Raw genomic sequence first — 22,061 nt, 5'->3', positions numbered from 1 at the left:
TATATTTATTTTAAATATATCCTTTTTTATTTTAATACCATCATCTCTTATTTTGTCACTGCATTCCGCATTAAAGAGATTTTCCCAAATTACAGTCTGTATTACAGTAACTTAAAAAAAGAAAATGAAAAAAAAAACAAAACAGAAACTTAATGTTTGTTATCTTTTATTTATTTATTTATTTACTTATTTATTTATTTCCTTCTAAAATCCTGAGCCATTTGATTTACCTTTAAATAAACCACTGTAGCAAAATGAGGAAACCAAATGGAAGGCATCTTATTTAACAGTGGATATATATTTAAAAAAAATAATAATAATAAAATAAAGAAAAGAAAAACTTTTATAGTTTTATCTTGCTTGTTAAATAAAATGAGAAGTTTTCTGTTAACTAGGCTGGGAAGCCTTAGGGGCCACTGAAAGGTTTTTAATTGTATATTTAATTAGAAATGTGTGAGAGTAGTGTTTTTCTGCTTTTCTGAAGTTCATAGCTCCTGACAGAATGCCTTCTTTTAAGCCATTTTGTGTCTTCAAATGTTTCCTAAAAAGTGGGTTAAATAGTTGGCTGTTTTCACTTCAAAGGGATTTTATTGTTTTATCAATCCTACTGTAAAAGCACAGCAAAATGATATCTTCAAAAGTAAGGATTTCCAGGTAAAGTAAGACAACCAAAAGAACAGCCTTTCAAGAGTCTAACAATTTCTTGTTCTGCCTACTTCACCCACAGTAGTGGAAGATTAAAAAAGAGTAGGATTATGTCTGGCCACTCAGTTTAAAATTTGCAAAAGCAACAATCTATCCAGCAGCCAGTGGCTGAAGCTGAAGTGAAATGAATAAATATTTCTCTTACAGCTGGTAGAACAACATTGACAGTACTGTCTGCTATTGTCAGGATTCTCAGCATTTGTTCTAAATTTGGACAAAATTTGACAAGTCCACTATGTCTTCCGTCCAGTGTTCAGCCACAATACTTTTACCAAAAAATTGTCTGACAGAAGCTGCCTGAAATTTAGGTTGCCTCAGAAGTACTTGCTTCCCTTGAGGCAGTTAAATGGATAAAGAAGTGCAGTCCCAACAAAATCTGACAGCACTTCAGCTTCCAGCACTGCAAGTATGAATGCATATTACTTATAGCTGGATAAATACACTTCTGAAACTTTGTCTGAGCCAGCAAAGCTGACATTTTTTTAATGAAACACAGTATTTGAATGAGTACAGATCATCCAGTCCAGCTGTCCATCTATCATGAATATTTCCCAAAAAACATTGTCCCTCATTAGAACACACAAATGTTTCACAGAATCACAGAATTACAGAATTATCAAAGTTGGGAAAGACCTAGAAGATCATCTAGTCCAGCTATTACCAATACTTCCAAGTTAAATCATATTCCTCAGCACCACATCCAAGTGTTTCTTGAACACTCCCATGGTCGGTGACTCCACCACCTCCCTGGTCAGTGCATTCCAATGCCTGACTACTCTTTCTGAAAAGTAATACTTCCTAATGTCCAGCCTGAATCTCCCCTGACACAGCTTAAAACCATTCCCTCTAATTCTATCATTGATTACACAAGAGAAGAGGCCAACCCCCAACTCACTACAACCCCGCTTCAGGAATTTATATAGAGCTATAAGCTCTCCCCTGAGCCTCCTCTTCTCCAGGCTGAACAATCCTAGCTCCCTCAGCCGCTCCTCGTAAGGCCTGTGCTCCAGACCCCTCACCAGCTTCGTAGCCCTCCTCTGAACACGTTCCAGGGCCTCAATGTCTTCCTTGCAGTGAGGGGCCCAAAACTGAACACAGTACTCAAGGTGTGGCCGCACCAATGCCGAGTACAGGGGGACAATTACCTCCCTGCTCCTGCTAGTAACACTGTTTTTGATGCATGCCAGTATGCTGTTGGCCTTCTTGGCCACCCGGGCACACTGTTGGCTCATGTTCAGCCGAGCATCAATCAGTACTCCCAGGTCCGTTTCCTCAACACAGTCCTCTAGCCACTCCACCCCAAGCCTATAGCGCTGCCTGGGGTTGTTGTTGCCAAAGTGCAGAACCCGGCATTTAGTCTTGTTGAACCTCATCCTGTTGGCTTTGGCCCAGCTCTCTAGCCTATCCAGATCCCTCTGCAGGGTCTCTCTACCCTCAGGCAGATTGATACTCCCTGCCAATTTGGTGTCATCCGCGAACTTACTGAGGGTGCACTCAATGCCCCCATCCAAGTCATCAATAAAGATGTTGAAGAGGAAATTAATGTTAAGTTATGCTTCACTAATTATTACACTAATATAAACTGAAAGAGCCAGACAATTATGCTTGTATTAGAGCATACTGGAAAATATCAAAGACAATTGTCTTTGTGAAAATCCATTGCATCTGCTGAAAACTCATTTACAAGAATTACACAAAAGTATATATAATAAAGTCAGTTGGCATTATAGAGTATAGGCAGGTTCTGGCTGTGGTTATAATTGGAGATTAATTATTACAGAATAACATATATTAACAATGAGCATAACTTATTATCTACAATTTCTAGCACTAAGTGTTGCACAGAATTTGGACCCTCTGCAGATCGTGTCAAATTCTTATTAGTCCATGCATAATACAATCATAACCAAGAATCAGGCTTTAAATAAAGAATATGGATGACTCACTCGGTCTTTAGAAGTAGACACCACTAGGAGGCATTCCTTACCACTGGGGACTATGGGTGTTGCTGTCCAATAGCAGTGCCTGTTTAGGACCCAATTAGAGCATGTAGCTGCTTAATTATGCTGTGCAATTAAAATTCTCTGTTCTAGGATAGATATCTTCTCTTGGCAGCCCAGCACTTAGCTACTGATAACACTGAAAGACTTAACCACACTAATAACAAATGTTCCCTGTATCTTGCTGGTGATCCAGCACTTGGGTCATAGAATCACAGAATGGTTTGAGTTAGAAGGGACGCCAAGGATCATCAGTTTCCAAAACCCCTGACACAGGCAGAGCCATCAACCTCCAGATTAGTACTAGAGCAGGTTGCCCAGCTCCCTGACTAAATATGTTACCACAGCCTGGAGCCAGAAATGATGATAAAGAAGTGGGCAGAGGTATACTTTAACTATCTGCTTATATATTATATTTATCATATTGATGTATATGATACACATATTTCCAGGGGTTGGGAACTGGTCATAAGCATCCTGGGATAAGATGTGCAATGGCACTGAAACTATAATCTGTCCCTATCCTTTTTGTTTGGGATATCTTGCAAAAGAAATATCCACTGGATATTAGTTGTTTTATTCATTTCATATTGGTTGCATGCTCTTAAAGCTTTTTAATATCCAAATTGGTTAATATATCTCCACAGATACTCTTGGTTGATAATGCTTATACTGAGAAATGTCATAAATGGAGAATGATCACACAGCATACTTGCTTAGACTACTGATGTATTTTACTCAGAGCTTCAACATTCAGTTTTACCAGTCAGAAATGGACATAACAATCAGATACTATGGTTAGTCTGTGGTTAGACTTGGTCTTTTCCAACATGAGTAATTCTATGATCTCCATGCTAAAAACTACACCCCTTTCAAGTAAGACTTTGCTTATTTTCAAGACTATAGTCTCACAGACAGGAAAATAGAACAAAACAAAACATCTTGCAGTGTTAAATACAAACTTTTAAGACTTACAATATTGAGACTTACTTTTTAATTTGGAAAGAAATGTTATCTTAATATTGGTTAAGATACTCAGGCAAAATCTTTGCCACATCTTTGATCGATTTTGTATCACATATAGCACTACTTTGTTTACATATATTGCTTTTTCAAAAGGAAATTGCAACACAAGTAGAGCACAGTTACATCTTATTTATGGTCTTCTAAACTATTCTGGGATATAAGGGGGGCGGAAATGAGATACTATTTCCAGGCTCTTTAGTTCGTTTTTTGTTTGCTTTTTTCCTGCTGTCTCTGAAGAGATACAGTCTTCCAGTGCTTTTTTTGTGGGCCTTACAGTTGCTCAGGCCTTGTGAAACATGCTTTCAGTTTTAAGAGTCCTTCTTAAAGGCTTCTTAAAAAAAAAAAAAAAAAAAAAAAAAAAAAAACTTGAAGGGAATATTTTTTTTGTAGCTCAGTAGAATCCATAGAGGATAAGAGGACATTAGAAACAGGTGAAGAATTGTACAAGCATATTTCTACATAACTTATTTTTAAAACATTTAGAAAGAGATCTGAAATTACCCATAGAAAGCAAGGAAAATCTAGAAGGATTCAGCACAATAGGTGAAAAAGTTGATGTCACTCCACTGTGTTTTCTTAAATGGGCGTGTATTCTCAATGACAACTTCTGTATTTTTTCCTTGATTCTACTTTCTGACAGCATCCAAATCTGTTGCACAAAGAGAAACACAGCCTGTTTTGCAGAATCTGAAAGTAAGGATAGAAAGTCTTTAATTTTCCAAGGATAGATGATGGTTCGCATCTAACAAAGCACTTTCTCCTATCTCAGAGTTTGCACGAAGTTCCCACTTTGAACCAATTGGCAGCTTATTACATGAAAGGTAGCAGTTTTCTCACAGCCAAGCTCAGCAGGAGTCCTGTAGGAGTAAGATACTGTCAGCTGATCATGTCAGTATGTGCTAGGGTTGCAGCTTCACACACAGAGCCCCACATTATCTTTTCACTGAACAGTAGCTTTTGAGTCAACAGAATTTTAGGTAGTATATTACCATTTCTACAATTACTTTATTCATTAGCATTACTAAAGAAATGATAACAAATCGTGCATGTATGCTTATTTAAGTATGCATATGTATGTACGTAAGCCTGTATGCCTGTGTAGGTATCTCTGTTGTTATGGTTTTATGATTTTTGGTTGTTAGTATTCCACATCATAACATCATGTAGTGAACTGGAAGTATATATACCAGCAAGGTCATGAGACCTCCCCCTTTTTTTGTCTCTCCTCCCTGATGCTCAACCTGACTGCGCATCTCACCTCAGTATTATGGTGAGGTCTTTCCACCTTTCAGACACTCTATCATTATACTTGATTTATTAGCTTCAGTTCTAGTTGCATTGTATTATATATATATCTTTCATTCTGATAATATATTTAGTAAATTATTTTGTTTCACCACAGATCGTTGCTGCTGTCCTGTTTCCCCTTTCCAGAGTCGCAGATCCGCAAATCCTTCTGCCCTGCTAGTTATGGAACCAGGTCTAGCCAACGTGTAAAATGCTGACATCTGTAAGTAGACCAATGCTAGAAAATGTGTTGCAATTGTGTTTTACTTTTTGTTTTGTTTTGTTTTAATTCACTACTTGATATTAGAATTGCTGGTTGTAATCAAAGTGATCTTTTTCACTAATCATTCCCTTTCTATCTTAAAATCAGATCTGAATTCAGCAGGCATATTTAAGCAGGGACTCAGACCAGCCTTTGATTTGCTTTTTCCTTATTTCATCACTACATAATTTTTTCAGTGTTGGATATATCTTTGAGACAGTGAAGTCATCTTCCTGACTAAATTAAAAGAGATCTGTTGAACAATAGTAGGCAATTTACAAAATATAAATAGTTTATTAACGCTTGTTGCAATATCAGCAGTCAAAAATAAACAGTTTCTGTTTTTCAGTATTCATTTCTTCTTTCCTTTGACAGTCTTGACTTTGTCACATCTCTATATTTATTTATTTTTATTTATTTGTTTTCAGATTTACAATCCCATTTTAGTTATCGAATTTTACAAAAAAACAAAAGTTATATTTTCCTTTACACTCAGCAATTATACTTCTTGCTTATGTAGCAGGTATTTCACACAGATAGAGTGCATTACATTATATACTTACATTTTAGGAATCATGAATTCAGAATAGATTTTTTTAATTGCACGTTCTTTTTTATTTTTTATTTATTTATTTTTTATTTTTAGGGACAATACATTTTAAGCCACAGGAAAACATTGTGTTAATAAATAGGAACTGAACATTTTGGTAGTGCTTTAATGACTAATTTCTCCGCTATGTGCATAAACTGTGTGGAATTTACAAATGCATAACATAAGAATGATAACTCTCATACACACTAATTACATTGTTTCAAATCTAAATCATTTTAGATGATTTAATTCATCTTTCACTTACTAATTCTCTCTTTGTTCCTGACAACATCTTTAGAAAGAAAAAGGATCAAAAATGTGTGTGTGTGTGTGTGTGTTCAAATTTCCCAAACCTTTATATAGTAATTATTTGAGAGCAAAAAAGTATCTGATTGGGTTTTTTGTTTTCATTTATTTATTTATTTGTTTGTTTGTTTGTTTGTTTATTTTCATGAAGAGTAGATGTTCACTTCAAAAAACACTGTTTCTGTAGGAAATTGTGAAAGAGCTGCTAAAGCCCAGGGAAACCTGTTCTTTTCTATAAAAGCAAAGATCTGCCACTGATAATTCGTGACCTCTTTACTGGCCTTAAGTAGCAAAAAAAGAAAAAAGAGACACTCAAAGGAACAATCACCATTAAACCTATCAGCTGCGTAGGTATTTGACCTATGAAATGTAGTTCAAAAGGAAACACCTTTCCCCTTTTCTCCTGTGACTGAATTTCTGGAGCAAGTGATGTGAGAGCATTTTGGTAGTACTAACTAGGAACAGTATCAAATAACACAGCAAAATGATAAACCCACCACTATGCAGGGTGCTGTGATATGAAGTCTTGCACTTCAAAACTTTGATCTTGTCTAAAACTTCACACCCGGAATTAAAACATATAAATGTACTTTGAAAAATAATAAGAATGATTCCTTAGGCAAGAGTTTATAAAATTTGTTACTTTTCAAGCTGTGGTATATTTAGTAGCAAATTAATAGTTATATTGTCTTCAGATTCTTTCGCATGCACAGTGGGAAGCAACATCAATCATTCTTCTTTCTTAGTCTACTCCAAAACATTCATTTAATCCATTTATATCATAATTAATTCCGATCTTGCCTTAACTAACACTCTTTTCTACTTGACATTTTCTGACTCCCACACATGAAAGCTACTCCAAAAGTCATGTCTCCTTATTTATTATGTTGGCCCATGAAGTCAGTGGTGGATATTGCTGGTGTGGTAGCAACTGAATTTCTCCAGGTGAAAAAAGGTGGACCCATTCATGTACATCAAAACTTGCTGAACATTTATGCAGACAAAAGAGTGAATATTAGCACGACTAGTAGGTGGTGTGTTTCAGGAGCAGAGACAGAGGTGTGAAAGACAAGGCACTTTCTGGACTGCCATGCAGATTTTTAACAAGCATGGCATGTAGGCTTTTGTTCATTGCTGGTGAAAATGCATAGTTAATCATAGTCTCGTGCGAGTTGGAAGGGACCTTAGAGATCATCGAGTCCAACCCCCAGGATTCGAGCCTCTGTGTAGCAGAGCGGCACTTCTACCACTTGCGCCACAGGGGGGATTCAAACTCCGGGCCCCAGTGTAGCAAGGTGGCGTCCTTAACCACTGCACCACCGGGGCACACAATCACTGTGTCTCTGTTGAAGAACAGTGTTTTTTAGCTAAGAACATGTTATATCAGTGTTACTGTGCTCTTTGTAACCATTATAGTTTCCATGGAAATAAATAGGAGACATTACTTTCAGAGTGACAGAGATACATTAATATACATCATAGAACAAAGTTTTGATTGTGAAAGAGCACAAAAATCTTCACATGGCCTATATTTTAACAAATATTTGGGAAACAATTTCTGAGATTATGTGATTTCTGTTGTTCATCTTTGGCAAATTGAAAGGGAACATCATGTTGTTCTTAAAAATATTTCTATCTCATCTCAGATGGTTTATAAACTGGTGTTGGGCCACAACCTATGTCAAGGTAGAGAGACAAAAACTAAAAAAAAAAAAAAAAAAAAAAAAAAAGATGGTGAAATAATTGTGGAGGGAGATTAATTTATTCTTATTTCATTAAGCACATCAGCAAATGGATCAGAGAACACAGTGTGAATTGTGCCTTATCCTTCAAGTTACATTAGAAACCTTCTACTCTTTTCTTAATTATTCACTTTGTCACATACGTCTTTAATATTTCTGGTCTCAAAAAGACTTACATCAGAAACCTTCTACTCTTTTCTTAATTATTCACTTTGTCACATACGTCTTTAATATTTCTGGTCTCACAAAGACTACTCCGAGAATAAAAAATATTTTTATTTTAATTCTATTTATTTTTGACATTATGTTTTTATGTTTTATAGTCTTTTTAAGATAATGAATATTAGAAAATTCTACTCACCATACCACAGATTTCTGCAATGTAGGTATTATGTGTAAAGAGTATTTATTTTCTTCCTTCATACACATGGATAATGATTTTACAATGTCATGAACGATGTCAAAGTACTTTTTAAGCTGAAATGTAATGTTATTCAAAGCCTTCTCTTAAATTTCAGTTATATTGGCAGCCAAATTTTGCCACCATGTAAGGACTTTCAGGATTCTAATCAAGGTTTAATTTATCCAAAAAAGTTACTCTGCAAAACATGTTTTCAGGATGTTTCTGCATAAATTTAATCACATATGGTGTATCCAGAAGTGAATAAATAAAACTTAGCAGTTATTTCAGTGTATTTCACTTATCTCAAGCTTGCCATCATATAATACAGCATATAATACAGCAGATTGATTAAAATCTATATTTAAATTCACAAATTCAACAAACATTTTAGAGAAAAATAATGGATTTTTTTTTCCTGCAAATTAAATGCTATTGGAGACAATTCATTTTTGAAAGATGGTTTGCAACAAGACCTTAAGACACCTATCTCCTTGCCTTGAAGTTAATCATGAACTGAAGGCACTCAGAATCACAGAAAAGCAAGTCAAAGCTATTACCTAATATAAAATTTTCGCAGATACCTAATAAACATTATAAAGATAGAGTAGATAGAGTAGTTTTATAGTGTTCAAAGTGTGTTTTGCAGGGAGAATCAATAATTATTTGTCCTGAAGATCTCTCAGTCTACATTCAAGAAGCTATTGATGGTGTACCTTCTTTGTAAGTCTGGAGGAGAAAAAAACCTTTGAACATTCTGATGAGCCAGAAAATATATAAACTATTTCATCAAATGGGGCAAGAATAAGAACTTGTATTGTAAATGCAAGAATCTTTCCTGGTTTCATGCTGCAAAAGGAAATTGAACATAGGAGGGATTAAATATATAACATATAAATATATAAATACATAAATCACAGAAAAGTAAATAAAAATGTTCTCATTCTCTCTGAGGTTTGTACAAGGCCTACAGTTACCTATTCAGTAGAAATATTCCTTCCTCTAGTTCCTCTCTCCTCTAGAGACCTGGGAGCATCTCCACGTATATCATTGCACAACTTTTTCTTCTAATGACTGACTACTATTTTTTCTCAGTGCTCTGGAAATTAAAATGGCTTCTTATCTCTATATACAAGATGTCATTTGGTACCCTTTTAATCTTTCCAGAAACAAAACAAAGGACTAAATAAAAAAACTACACAAAGTTTTATGAAATTACATTAATATGTGCTAATGAAGACTACTAAGACAACTTCAACATTCCTGAACTCACCTAAAAAGATTTATGTTTTAGCTGCATTAAGAAAAGTTAGTGTTTGTGAAGACAATTGAGGATTTTAATTTCCTCTAGAAACATGAACTAATAAAAGTGTATTAAACAACTCCTTAATTTTAATGTCTTTTTTTTTCCACGGTTATATTGTAATGTAATTTAAATTGCGGACTGTAGAAAACTTATCCATCATTTTCCAAGCTATATCTCTTCCCAGCTTACTATTGTCATATTTCTTGGGAAGAAAACTGAAATAACAAATTAATTTAACTACTTTATTATTATTATTATTATTATTATTATTATTATTATTATTATTATTATTATTATTATTATTATTATTATTATTATATCTTTTTAATTAAAATAGTCTGAATAATTACAAAGAATATTTAAATTAAGGAAATATACAAAAAGTTTTCCAGCTTTTCTCTATGTAAAAAACCTTGACAGCTGAGTTCTGTACAAAGATATTTTTGTATCTGTTCTTTATATTTAGCTTTTTATTATTATTACGATTAAACAAGGGAACTGAAAAATAAACTGTGAAACTTAAAGCCATAATTAAAGGTGAAGCATTTCACATTATCCTTATAGTAAGTAGTGTTCTGAAGTAAGTTTAATTTCAGTCTGAAGACATCAGAAGTTTTTTTATAATATCAGCCCACCAAGCTTATGGTGTTGTCTTCTATCTCTTTTTTGTTTGTTCAAACCTCTCAGAGATAAGAACCTGACATTCATCAACTTTAGAGTTTGGATCAGGAGGAAAATAACAGAAAAGTGTTGATTCCAAAAAAATTGAATATTTTATCATGTTATGAGGCAATGCTTATATATTTATAATGATGGCAAGGAATTACAAACCAGTTAAGCAGAACGAAAGAGATTCTGAAACTCTAAGACCTTTCCTACCAGGAGAGATTTAACATCATTATTTTTGAAATATGACCTTCCCAGCAGCATTAATAATTAGACTTCCAAATTAGAGCTAATATATTCTCAGAAACAGTTTTTCTGTTACCGAGCATATGAACTCCATTCTACAAAACTAAAATATGAGGTTTCAAAATGTAGTTGGAAACTGTATACTATAGAGAAATGCAGATATTCTTGAATCCTAAATAATGATAAGTATCATCATCTACTTTGTGAGGCACTAGCAATGAATATTTAAAGCAGATCCATCTTGCTGGCAGACCTGAAAATAAGATAAAACTATGATAAAAATAGAATTCACTAATATTTTATATTTTTTTCTATTCGTATTAGTTCCATAGATTTATATGTAGTGAAACAAAAATATTTATACTGTTCGCAAGCTAACAGATATATAGAGTTGTTTGTTGCTAAATTTATTTTTTAGCATAGAATAATTTGTGTAGTACTTCTGGCATAGACCTGAATCCTGATTCAGACCTATGACCCTATGAAGACCCTATGATCACAAAAGGATGGACATCACAGATAACAGTATATTCTAGAAATCTTTATAGAGGTACTTGTTCTTTTTCATACAGCATCCAGGAATTCATGGGACAAGAAAAACAACTCAAGCTGGGAGAAAAGAAAAATCTATTTTGTGACACTGAAGTTGTGGATGACTCTGGAGTGAGAGGGCTGACGTTTTAGAGAGGTGTACAAAGAACTTGAAAAGGCACCGTAACAGGCTGTCTAGAGAAGCGGTGGAGTCAACATCCATGCAGGTTTTCAAGAAATATGTTGATGTGGCACTGAGAGACATGGTTTAATGGGCATGGTGGTGATGGGATGATGGCTGGACTAGATGATTATAGTAGCCTTTTGGAACCTTAACAATTACATGATTCTATGCAATTATATTCATTTTGATTCTAAACTCCAGGAAGAAAACACGTCTGCATGTTCGGAGTTCAGATAGAGGTAAGAGATTTCATCATTCTAAGTATGAAGCTGCTCAAACAGGTACCCAACTCAGTACTGGGCACAGGTATTAAACACCTAATAGGACTCGGGAGTGTTTACCCTATACACACAGTCACATACACTGTGTAAAGTAACATTTTGTTCAAATTCATGCTCTCCTTTCACATGTGATGCCCAATAACCTCAAGTATTGACTGAAAAAGAGAAATGCACCTGACAGTAAGACTCAAAAGCTTTCTGATTAGCTGTGCTTTAATTGCTAATAATATACTTCAATATGTCCGACCTCTTGCTTTAATTTTGATCCTATTATTCTTATATTTGAATTTCTAGAAGGAAAGAAGAAGATAGAAAAGAAGTATAGTAAAGATAGTAAAGAAGATAGTAAACATAGTAAAGTAGTTCACTATTCCAGTATTTAAACTGCTAAGGAGCTTTCGTGGAGGAAGGTGACATACCTGTCAACAACCCAATCATCCTGGAACCTTGATGATCTGGGGAAGAGAGATATAAACACAGATGCCATGGGGTTTACTCTCTCTTCAAATTTATTGCTGCATCACATTCCTTATATATCATCCTAATTCCCATGCAGACATGTACACCCACCATGCACCCGATGCACACAAAAGGACTTGTACACACACCTAACCCAAACCCCCTGCCCACTAGGTCCCTAATCTACAGGCTGTAACTCAACTATTCCAGAGCACTCATCCTACTTAGAACTACATTCTATGCACTCAACCCTTACACAGAAAACTCAGTCTCCCAACAGAAGGTAACAAATAAAGAAGGAGTAGAATCAAACTGTTCCTCTTTCCAAAATAATATTTTTACAATGACAAGGGTCATACAGCAGTGTTTGATCTTTCTTTCTTTGTTGTGATCAGTATTATTGCTGTGCACTGAACTCACTGCAGTCTACTGTGCGCATATCTTTCCTTAGAATTTTATTTCCCAACAAGACTGTTTTGAAGCAAAACTCCCAAACGCCTCAATTTAATGCACACATCACAGAAATGAGTTATTTTTTGGAAAGGAAACAAGAAAATACATTCCAAATGATATGAAATCTGATCCAGTTGCTAATATGCATTCAGTTTATGGAACCAGACTCCAAAATGAACTGTTTTAATTCAGTAGGCTGGACATCAGGTACTCAGTACTGACAGTTTTATTCTTCAGATTTATACCTATTTCATCACAGCTGCTAATACAGTCATAGCCTGAGTGCATTGCCATAATTCAGAGCAACTCTAGTTAATACTGTCATTTGAACAATCTAGAAAATGCTGAGGTACTTTTGAATCGTGGCAGAGCTCAAGCAGGAGCCTTGGATGCTGGCTACACAAACTGGTTAATTGTTGTATGTGGACAAATTAAGGAATTCTGAACAGTTAGCACATATTGGTTTGCCTGGCTACATCTCTACTAGAAAACAAAACAGAATAAGGATATGAATGCAGAAAGTGGTACAAGCCATCTACATAATTTAATCATTGGCACAATCCCAAATTTTAGACAAAGGATAAATGTACTACAGGGGAATCTGCAGGTCACTAGATCCAAAATTGTTGAAGTATTTTTCTACATAAATGACACAGAAACAAGTTCTTACTTCAAAACTGTAGGTATTGAGAGAAGTGGGATAATTCCTCAAGAAAACAGTTCATACAGATGAATTCTTTACTAATTCTAGCCCATTACACCTTATATTTGGAAGTCATATGGCCTTCATCCTTCGTGTTACTAAATATCCAGCAATGAGAATAATGGAAACCAAATTATCTTCTAATATAAGTCAACGTAGCACTGACATAGAATTAATATTTTATCTAAAACCTAGCTTCATATAAAGATAACAACATACTAAACAGTTAAGTGTTCTGATATCAATAATTTCACAATGAATATATTTGTATGAGAACATAAATTATGACAGAAAAGGCAATTTTCAAGCTAGACAAAGATGAATAGGAAAACTACAGAAAGGGATATTCTAGACTAACAAGTGAAGGAATAAAATAAATCCAGTTTCCATAGCATTATATTTCTTTGGAATTCATGAGACATTAAGAAGACCACTGTTACCTAGTTTGTTGCCTTGGTTTCAGCTGAGGCAGTACAAATAGAACATCAGTATTTTGCGTGTTGCTGAGTGAAGGGTGCACACCCATAGCCTTTATGGTACAGTAGCAGTTAATGGGAGAAGCCAAAAAGACTGACCTGAATTAGGCTAGGGGTTATTTTGTATCATATGACATCATGTGTGTATGGGAATTGTTGAATCATGGCCTGAAACACTGATTGATCACCTGAGCCAAGAACTGAGTCAGCCACAGAAGCACAGGTGAAGATAGTTCACCTGTGTGATCAGATAGAGTGTGGCTCCACCTCTCCTAGACTCCAATTAAGGGCTGACTGCTATTGGGGAAAGGTGTTTTTTCTGGAGATTGATCCATTTGGAGTTTTCTATTGCAAGTGTAGGACAAGGGTGATTATTTCTTTTATCTTAGAGATATTTTTTTCTATGCTCATTTTCAAATTAAAGAAAAAGTGTGATTTGAAAAACAGAATAGCAATTAAAAGTACATACTTAGAGATTAAGAAAAAAAAGTTTATGTATGAATTACTGACTGTTACTAATTTTGCTGCTGTCATCCTTGTTCACAGAGTAAAGGATTTCTTTAAAATGACTGTAAAAGAGAAATACTGTACTGGTTCTGTTAATGTCGGCCATAATCTTACCTGCAAGTAAAGAAAGCAAAACAACTGCATCTGTTATTTTATCAGTGCCAAAAAGTAGTAGTGTTAGCATACAAACTGAGAAAAAAAACGTACATATGTATCAGTAAACTAAAATGTAAATTCAATGCATTGTTTTAGGTATGCAGTATTACACTGAAGTACCTAATTTTGTTTTGACTATACTGAACTTTCTAAATCATTTAAATTAAGGAATTTCTCACAAGAAAACTTAATTTTGAAAAATGAACTCATTATATAAACTGTTCAGCAAATTTAATATGTGGACTTGATTATATTTGAAAGATTAAACTTTTATTGAGAGAACAGTCATTAGCAAATGGCATCTAAAATCATTGAAAATATTTTGAGCAACCTAAAGATAAATCCATATTATATACTAAAATGCTCTCCCTGAGGCACAGTGATTCATGTTGGGATGACTCCATGGTGAGGTGCTAGGTGAGTGAGGTGGTACGATATAGGGAACTGAATCACCTATGCCTGAATCTCATGCAGGAATAGGATTGCACTTGGCAGCAAAATTATACTCTCACATGTTATGATTATTGCAGTCATAGAAATAGTATTGTTACTGCCAGGTGGGAATGAAGGCTGTGGGGGGATGGGACATACATAACACTTCATTATGTAGAGAAAACAGTGGGAAAACAGGAAGCAGAAGGTAAAAGTTTGTTGTCATTGTGAAAATAAGTAATCTAGAGAGCTCCAAGGAAATTTTAAAACCTTCAGATGTTTATTAAACAACTTTGTTTGTATATATAAAACATATAAATATGTGTATATATGCATATATAAAGAAAACAAATAGAATCATAAATTATTCTGTGTTGGAAGGGACTCATAAGGATCATCAAGTCCAACTCCTGGCTCTACACAGGACCACCCAAATCAGACTATATGTCTGAGGGCATTGTCCAGGTGCTTCCTGAACTCCAGCAAGTGCCATGATTGTTTTCTGGGGGAGCCTGTTCCAGTGCCTGACACTGCTCTTGGTGAAGAACCTCTTTCTGATACCCAGCCTGAGTCTCAGCTTCATGACATTCTGTTGGGTTCCATTATCAGTCATCAGAGAGGAAAACAGCACCTGCCTTTCTGCTCCATGTTGTGAAGAAGCCATAATTAGGTTTCTCGTCAGTCTCCTTTAAGATGAACAAAACAAAGCACTTCAGCCACTCTGTGTGTGTATTCCTATAAGCAACATCCTGTTATAAAGACAGAAAAAAAGAGATGAGAAGGCCTCAGATCCAGCCATACAAATAAAAAAAAAATAAAAAATACTTGGCCATTGCTGAGATTACCATTTCAATAGCTGAGAATTTATTTAAAAAAGAAAAGAAATACCCCGGTACCAAATTTGTTTATAAAGAATATGTTTAATTTAATCAGTATTATGACCTTCAAGTCCTTACGGATATGAGTCCATGCTCTAATTCCTCAAGTACCTCAAATTCTATTTACTGTTTTGTCTATAGGCACTTTGAAGTTGACAGTAATGACTTCCTGCCTTCTAGATCAAACCTATCTTTTACAAGAGTCTGTAAAAGCTGTTTTTTGTTTGTTTTGTTTTTACTTTTTTTATTTTTAAGGTTATAACAGTGAGAAGAATACAATTAAGTACTGAATTGAGTAATGGATTGAGAAACATTTAAAAAAACAGACTTAACTACCATTTTCCTCAGTAGGAAAACCAGAGGAGTTGGTTAAATCCTTTAAGCTAAGGATTTTTGGATTTTCCAAGACATGCTTTAATTTCCTTTCTGTGTAAGGAATAGCACAATTTGTATTTATGCATTTTACACTTCAAATTCTTATTCTTTGGAAGTGAATCAAAACTCCATATGTCCCATTCAAAAAATCATAAGCAATAAAATACAGCCCTTGTTCACTCACTGTTTCTTTATCCCATCTAATCTCCAGCACAGTTAGTCCAGAATTCCTGCCTAAACTTTGCGTTCAGTATGTTAGATGTCCAGCACTCTACGTAATGAAAATCTTTTAGTTCCAGAGCAAAGCTGGGGAGTCTTTTCTGCAGCTTTCACACTAGTTATCTTCATTTCTAAAACACTTATAAAGATATTAAAGAAGACACATATTTTAGGAATATATATCCCGTCAAAAACAAGACCACAGTGGAGTGAACCCTCAGAAACACTACTGGACTCTTGTCCATAAAATTTTGCCTACAACCAAAAGCATGATTGCTGTCTAGTTTTTCAAAAAAAATGTAGCATTTTGCTTTGTAAGAAGTCAACTAATAATAATGACAAGTGGAAGGAGATGCTAAATATCCATTGTGAAGAAGCCAGTAGAAAACCGAATGACAGAATTTAAGACATACCTTGTTACTTTTCCTTGTGATTTCCATGCAAAGTTCTTGTCCAATTCTTAAATTTTGCCTGCTAATCATAAATTGTTCTTATCATCTTCTTGAATGAAAGAGACTCAGAAGACTTAAACATATTTACAAGTCATTGGTATTAATTATATTTATATTTAAATGTTCCAGCCACTCAATCAGGATGCACAAAAACACTCTGTGAAATCTACATGGTGGTAAATCTAAAAACATTGTAGACTGTATGTTAGGAATGATTTATCTAGTCTACACAGTGACTTCTGAAGAGTCTATTAAAAAAAAAAAAACAAAACTAAAAAAAACCTATTAGCAAGATCTTTGCTGACAAAGTGAACTATTTAATACTAGTTTTATAAACTGATCAAATAATTGTTCATTTCTTTCTTATGATTTTTTATTTTTTTTAAATGGGCTGAACTATGATGATTCTTGGAAACATTTTGTCAGATTTATTGTATGAATATTCAATATGATATATATTTATATATATGGTTTCCCTAATAAGATTGCTAGAGTTTCAATAACCAAGAGACTGGCAACTGGTTTTCATGAACTTTTGGAGTTTCTTTGCAATAAACAGATAAGAAGACAGCAAAGTCTGATAAATGTCTAATAAGCCACCTGCTTTGTAGAACTTAGTCCCATACACTTGAATATCATGAGGAAGAATCCTCAAACAGTTTTTCATTTGAACATGAAGTTTACATTATATAGCACTTACTGAGGTAAAAAATATGATTCTGAGGATCTGATGCCCACAGTATATATATATATATGTTTATAATTATACACACAAAGATCACTGGAGGATTCAATTATTTGTGCATGTGCTTGTACACTTCAACTGTAAGTGGGACAGTCGAGAGATCTGTTTTAAATGTAGACTCTTGATCCAGACTCAAATATATATATAGTGTGGTATAGAACCACACTATATATGCATATACATACAAAAGAATTAAACTCAAGATAGGTACTTGAAGATGAGCTGGATGACTTTCTAGTATCTATTGCCTGTGTTCAGTCTGAGTTTATTTCTGTTACCTGTCATTTGCGTCATAATGAAACTATGGGATTTCCTGCAGACCTACTAGGTACAATGTAACCTTTTGAAAAGGCAGCTTGAAATCGAGTGTAATAAAGTTGTGCATATTGGTTAGTCATAAACACCTGTGTTTAAGAGCCTGAAGTGAGTCCTAAATCTTTGATAAATAGAAAAAGAATTTGCACACCATATGTACATGTACACATTTAATTTTGATGCCTTACTTTGGGACAAATCCCATCATGCTTTTTTGTCAAATGCTTAGGTATATCATTCTTTAAATCTCACACACTTTTAAAACAAATTGCAAAATGCTGTAAAACCTTATCTCTAACTGATATTAACATTTAATGCAAAATTATTTGCAGCATCAGGATGTATTCCCTCCCTGTTCTTACATAGATATGTAGCTTTTAAGAATAAACAAAAGTCTGACAAAAAATACCCATCATATAAATGTCTGAAATATATATATATTTAAGTTGATTTTTAACACATTATAATAACCTACTGCATGCCTCAAGTAGATATATCAATATAAGGAAGATAATTATTCACAAATAACAAATAATGTGCTGAAGATGTAAATGGCAACTTTTCCTGCAGTCACTGCAAGAAAATGGATAGAAGCACGGTGGATTTAATCTGCTTTTCTAAAATCTGTTCAGGAAGATATTCTGGGGTACTGTCTTTTAGAGCAGAAGACTTCCTCTAAGAACTCAATTTCTGCATTAAGAGTACCTAGAGTGGTAGACATGACATGTGTGACTGAGCTCAGAAGCAAAAAGGAACTATAAGAGCTGGGAACAGAGATTAAATACCCAGTAGGAATAGACAGACATTGTCCAGGACTCTAGGAGTTTTGCAGAGATGGACCTGGGGGGTCCTAGTGGATGAAACATTTTTCAGAAACAATCTCTTGTCAGTAAGGAAAGGCATCCACCTCTTGGACTGTATTACGGAGTGTGCAACCTGAAATCTGAGGAAGCAATTTTTCCTACAACTTTTTCTATTAAGGTCACTTCTGGAGTGTTTTGCACAGTTTCCAGGTCCTCAAAGACAAACTCCTCCCTGAGCTTTCTCTTCTATGTTTTGTATCATTCCAACTCTCTCAGTCTTTCTTCATAGGTAAGATGTTCTAGTCCATCATCTTAGTGATCCTTTGCAAGCATCATTTTCTGCCAAGCTGCTTTTCATTTGGGTGTCCCCCACACATACATGGGGTTGTTTCCCTCAGGTGCAGCACTTCACACTTGCCTAGCTGCTAAGGGCTGGAGACTTCAGCCTCTGAATTTTCCCTCCAACAAATCACAGGATAATCAAAGTGATGGTCAGGGCCAGCAAATGTGAGGTTATTCTTCTCTATCTTTAGCATGTCTCATCTGCCTGCCTGGTCAGGTGGCCTGTAGCAGACAATTTTCTCTGTTCTTCCTTGAATCATAAACACTCACTTGGCTCCTCATCCATCCTCAGGCAGAGCTTTACAAAGTCCAATTGCTCATTCGCATAAAGGTTAGTTCCTAGACTTTCTTACATTTAACTGTATAGCTACTTAAAACATGGTTTTTACAAATAATTAATCAACACATATAAATATGAGAAAATACACATCTTTGCACAAGGGATTTTGTTGATCCAAGTCCAAGGGTTTTCTTTATAGGGAACATGATGAGTTGTTTTATGTTAAAAATAAATCTTTGGGACACTAAAGGTGTCTAATATACTTGTGGGTATTATTTTACTAAGAACTGATTTAGAGAAAGCAGCCAAAGAATGGGTTCAAGATTAATACTTCTAACTGATGCGCATGTAAATTATTCTTATGAAGAAGGTATGTGTTACTGTATAAAGTGCACAAAGTTACCAAGTGCTCTATATCTCTTCAGTAGCGAAAACCTTGGAGAAACAATGCCAAGCTTAATATTTCAGAAGCAGCATCACGAGTAATTTAATAGAGTGCTGTCACTCTCAACTCTACTGACTGCTAGAACAAATTTCCAGTTTCCTTTCATAAATAATTGAAAATGTACATGGATTCTGTACTTAACTGAAATTAAATTATGGACCCTGTAAGTAGGCCTGGTAATAAATAAGTTTAGTTTGTTGCGTTTATCTTTAAAACTGAAAGCTTTAATCTACTTCTACTCAAGAGCAAAATAATTAATTGTACAAAGTGTTTTCATTTTATAATCTTGTAGTAAATAACAAAAAATATGCTCTGTGCAGATGAGTTGATCTATTTATGCAGAGAAAAACTAAAGGAAAAAAGATGTTATTTATCCATGAATGGTAAATAATGACTTTGAACTGATAGTGATCTCCAGTTGCCTAGATGTTAATTTCTCTATAAGTTCTTACAGATAACAATACTACAATGTAATCTTACTTTCTGTGAATTTTATTTTCTTTTTGATGCCTTTTCATCTCCAGCAGGTGTCTCCACAGTCTGCAGATGCCCACACTCCTGGGTCAGGCTATAGTAGCTGGTACCTGGTCAACTCAGTCCCACCAGTAACAATAACAGGGCACGATAGTCTTTTCAAATTAAGAGCGCTGTGATCCCTCAAGATATTTGAGTTAGGACCTCTGCTCACTACTGTAGCTGATACCACATTTCACAAGTACTACATCCTAATCTGACTCCAGTATCTAACACCAGTTCTACTCGCACACATGGGTCCCACTTGCTGCTGGTGCTGAAACCCCCACATTCACTCTGGTAGCTGGAACCCTAGGCTGGTGTGTGTGTTTCCCAATCTGACTCCAGGAGCTGGCACTGAGTTTCACTCACCCACACCCTAGTCTCACATGCACACAGGAAACAGTATACAGAGAGATAACAAAGAAAATATTTAATTAGAGAAAATATTAGGAACACAGGACACACTGCAGTGATCAGGCACAGGGCTGAGCTAGACAAGTGTGCTAACCAGTCCTTATCCACCTCTCCTCATTGTTCCTTCTGTTTCCCCTTCACTCTGCACATCCATTTATTGGTTTGCAGAGCTCTGCAGTTTTCTGTATCCCTCCCCATCCAAGTGACCCTTTGGGTCTGAATATTATCAGCTGCAATATCTATTCTTCCTGTAAGTCACACTTGTATTTTGATAGCCCATCAATTAGAGAAAATGGGAAGTTGCTTGCAATTGGAAGTCCTCAACCACACAGTCCTACTGGAATAAGCATTTCCACATTGTCATATATTCTCATAAATTTATGTGACTGATAAGACTTTATTCCCACCATTTTGGTTTTTTTTTGTTGAACTGGAAAAGGACCTTTGGCCAAATAATCCTAAACAAGCAGACACTGTCCTGCTTATCCCTACAAGACGATCAAGTTATTGGGTCTTTAACAGTAATGACATTTAAGACAAAATGCTCCATAAAATTTCTTGGTAAGAAGTTCATTCTGACATGCCTATAATTCCCTATATCTTCTTTCCCTCCTTTCTTGTAGCTTGAAGTCATATCTGCTAACCTACATATGTAGTTTGGCATCCAGGAATCTGTTTAGAAGGTATGTGGTTCTGCTTCATAACTGTCAGGCTCTATGGATGCTTTAATGATTGACAGAAGTGGCAAATATGACACAAGACAAGCCATTTTATAGTTCTAGACAACTGTTCTCAAGCAACTGGATAAAAACCCTTAGATTCTCCCCACACCAAGACAACCATCTCTAACAGATCAACATATTTTAAGTATGGTATTCTCTCTACATTTATTGAAAACTAGGTAAATTTTATTATTATTTATTTATTTTTCTTTTTCTGAACATCTAAAGAATATGAGATGGAGTGAAACTAACAAACTTTCCACTGATATAAATTTTAAAATGAAACTTAGAAGAAAAGTTAGAAAAAATAAATTAGAAACAGTAAGTCTATTCCCCATCTCCCAGACTTGATGTAAAAACTAGAGGAACTTGACTGAGATGCAACTTTAAATTGCAGTTCTAACAGTGACTTTTTTCTCCTAATCTACATAAATATTCAGATTTAATCTCTCAAAGCATGCTGACATGCAAAGACTCTTGAGTCACTGAACTACTAAAGCAGTTAAAAGTTTCCAGAGAAGTGAAAATTATAACATCCACTCACATTCACAACAGGTACTTAGCAATCACACAGAATTTGACCTGTTTTGAGGCTGAAGGTAATACAAGGAATAAAAGTCTATACTGTGATAATGACTGCATGGATCTTGACATGGAAATGTATACTTTCTAAAAATCGTATGTGTGCAAATTTAACTAATTAAGAAGTATTAGCTATGCTTCAACTTTGAAGTCTACCTTTTTTATCTCTTAGTGCATTGTTTCCTAAGGAAACTGCACAGAAAAACTGGTATAAGGTTCTCAATTAATTTTCTGAAATTTTTATATGAACAAA

The sequence above is a fragment of the Coturnix japonica genome, chromosome 1 (assembly GCF_054131305.1).
Source record: "Coturnix japonica strain WE chromosome 1, WE-NBRP24, whole genome shotgun sequence".
NCBI lineage: Eukaryota > Metazoa > Chordata > Aves > Galliformes > Phasianidae > Coturnix > Coturnix japonica.
Note: the sequence above shows the minus strand (reverse complement) of the source record.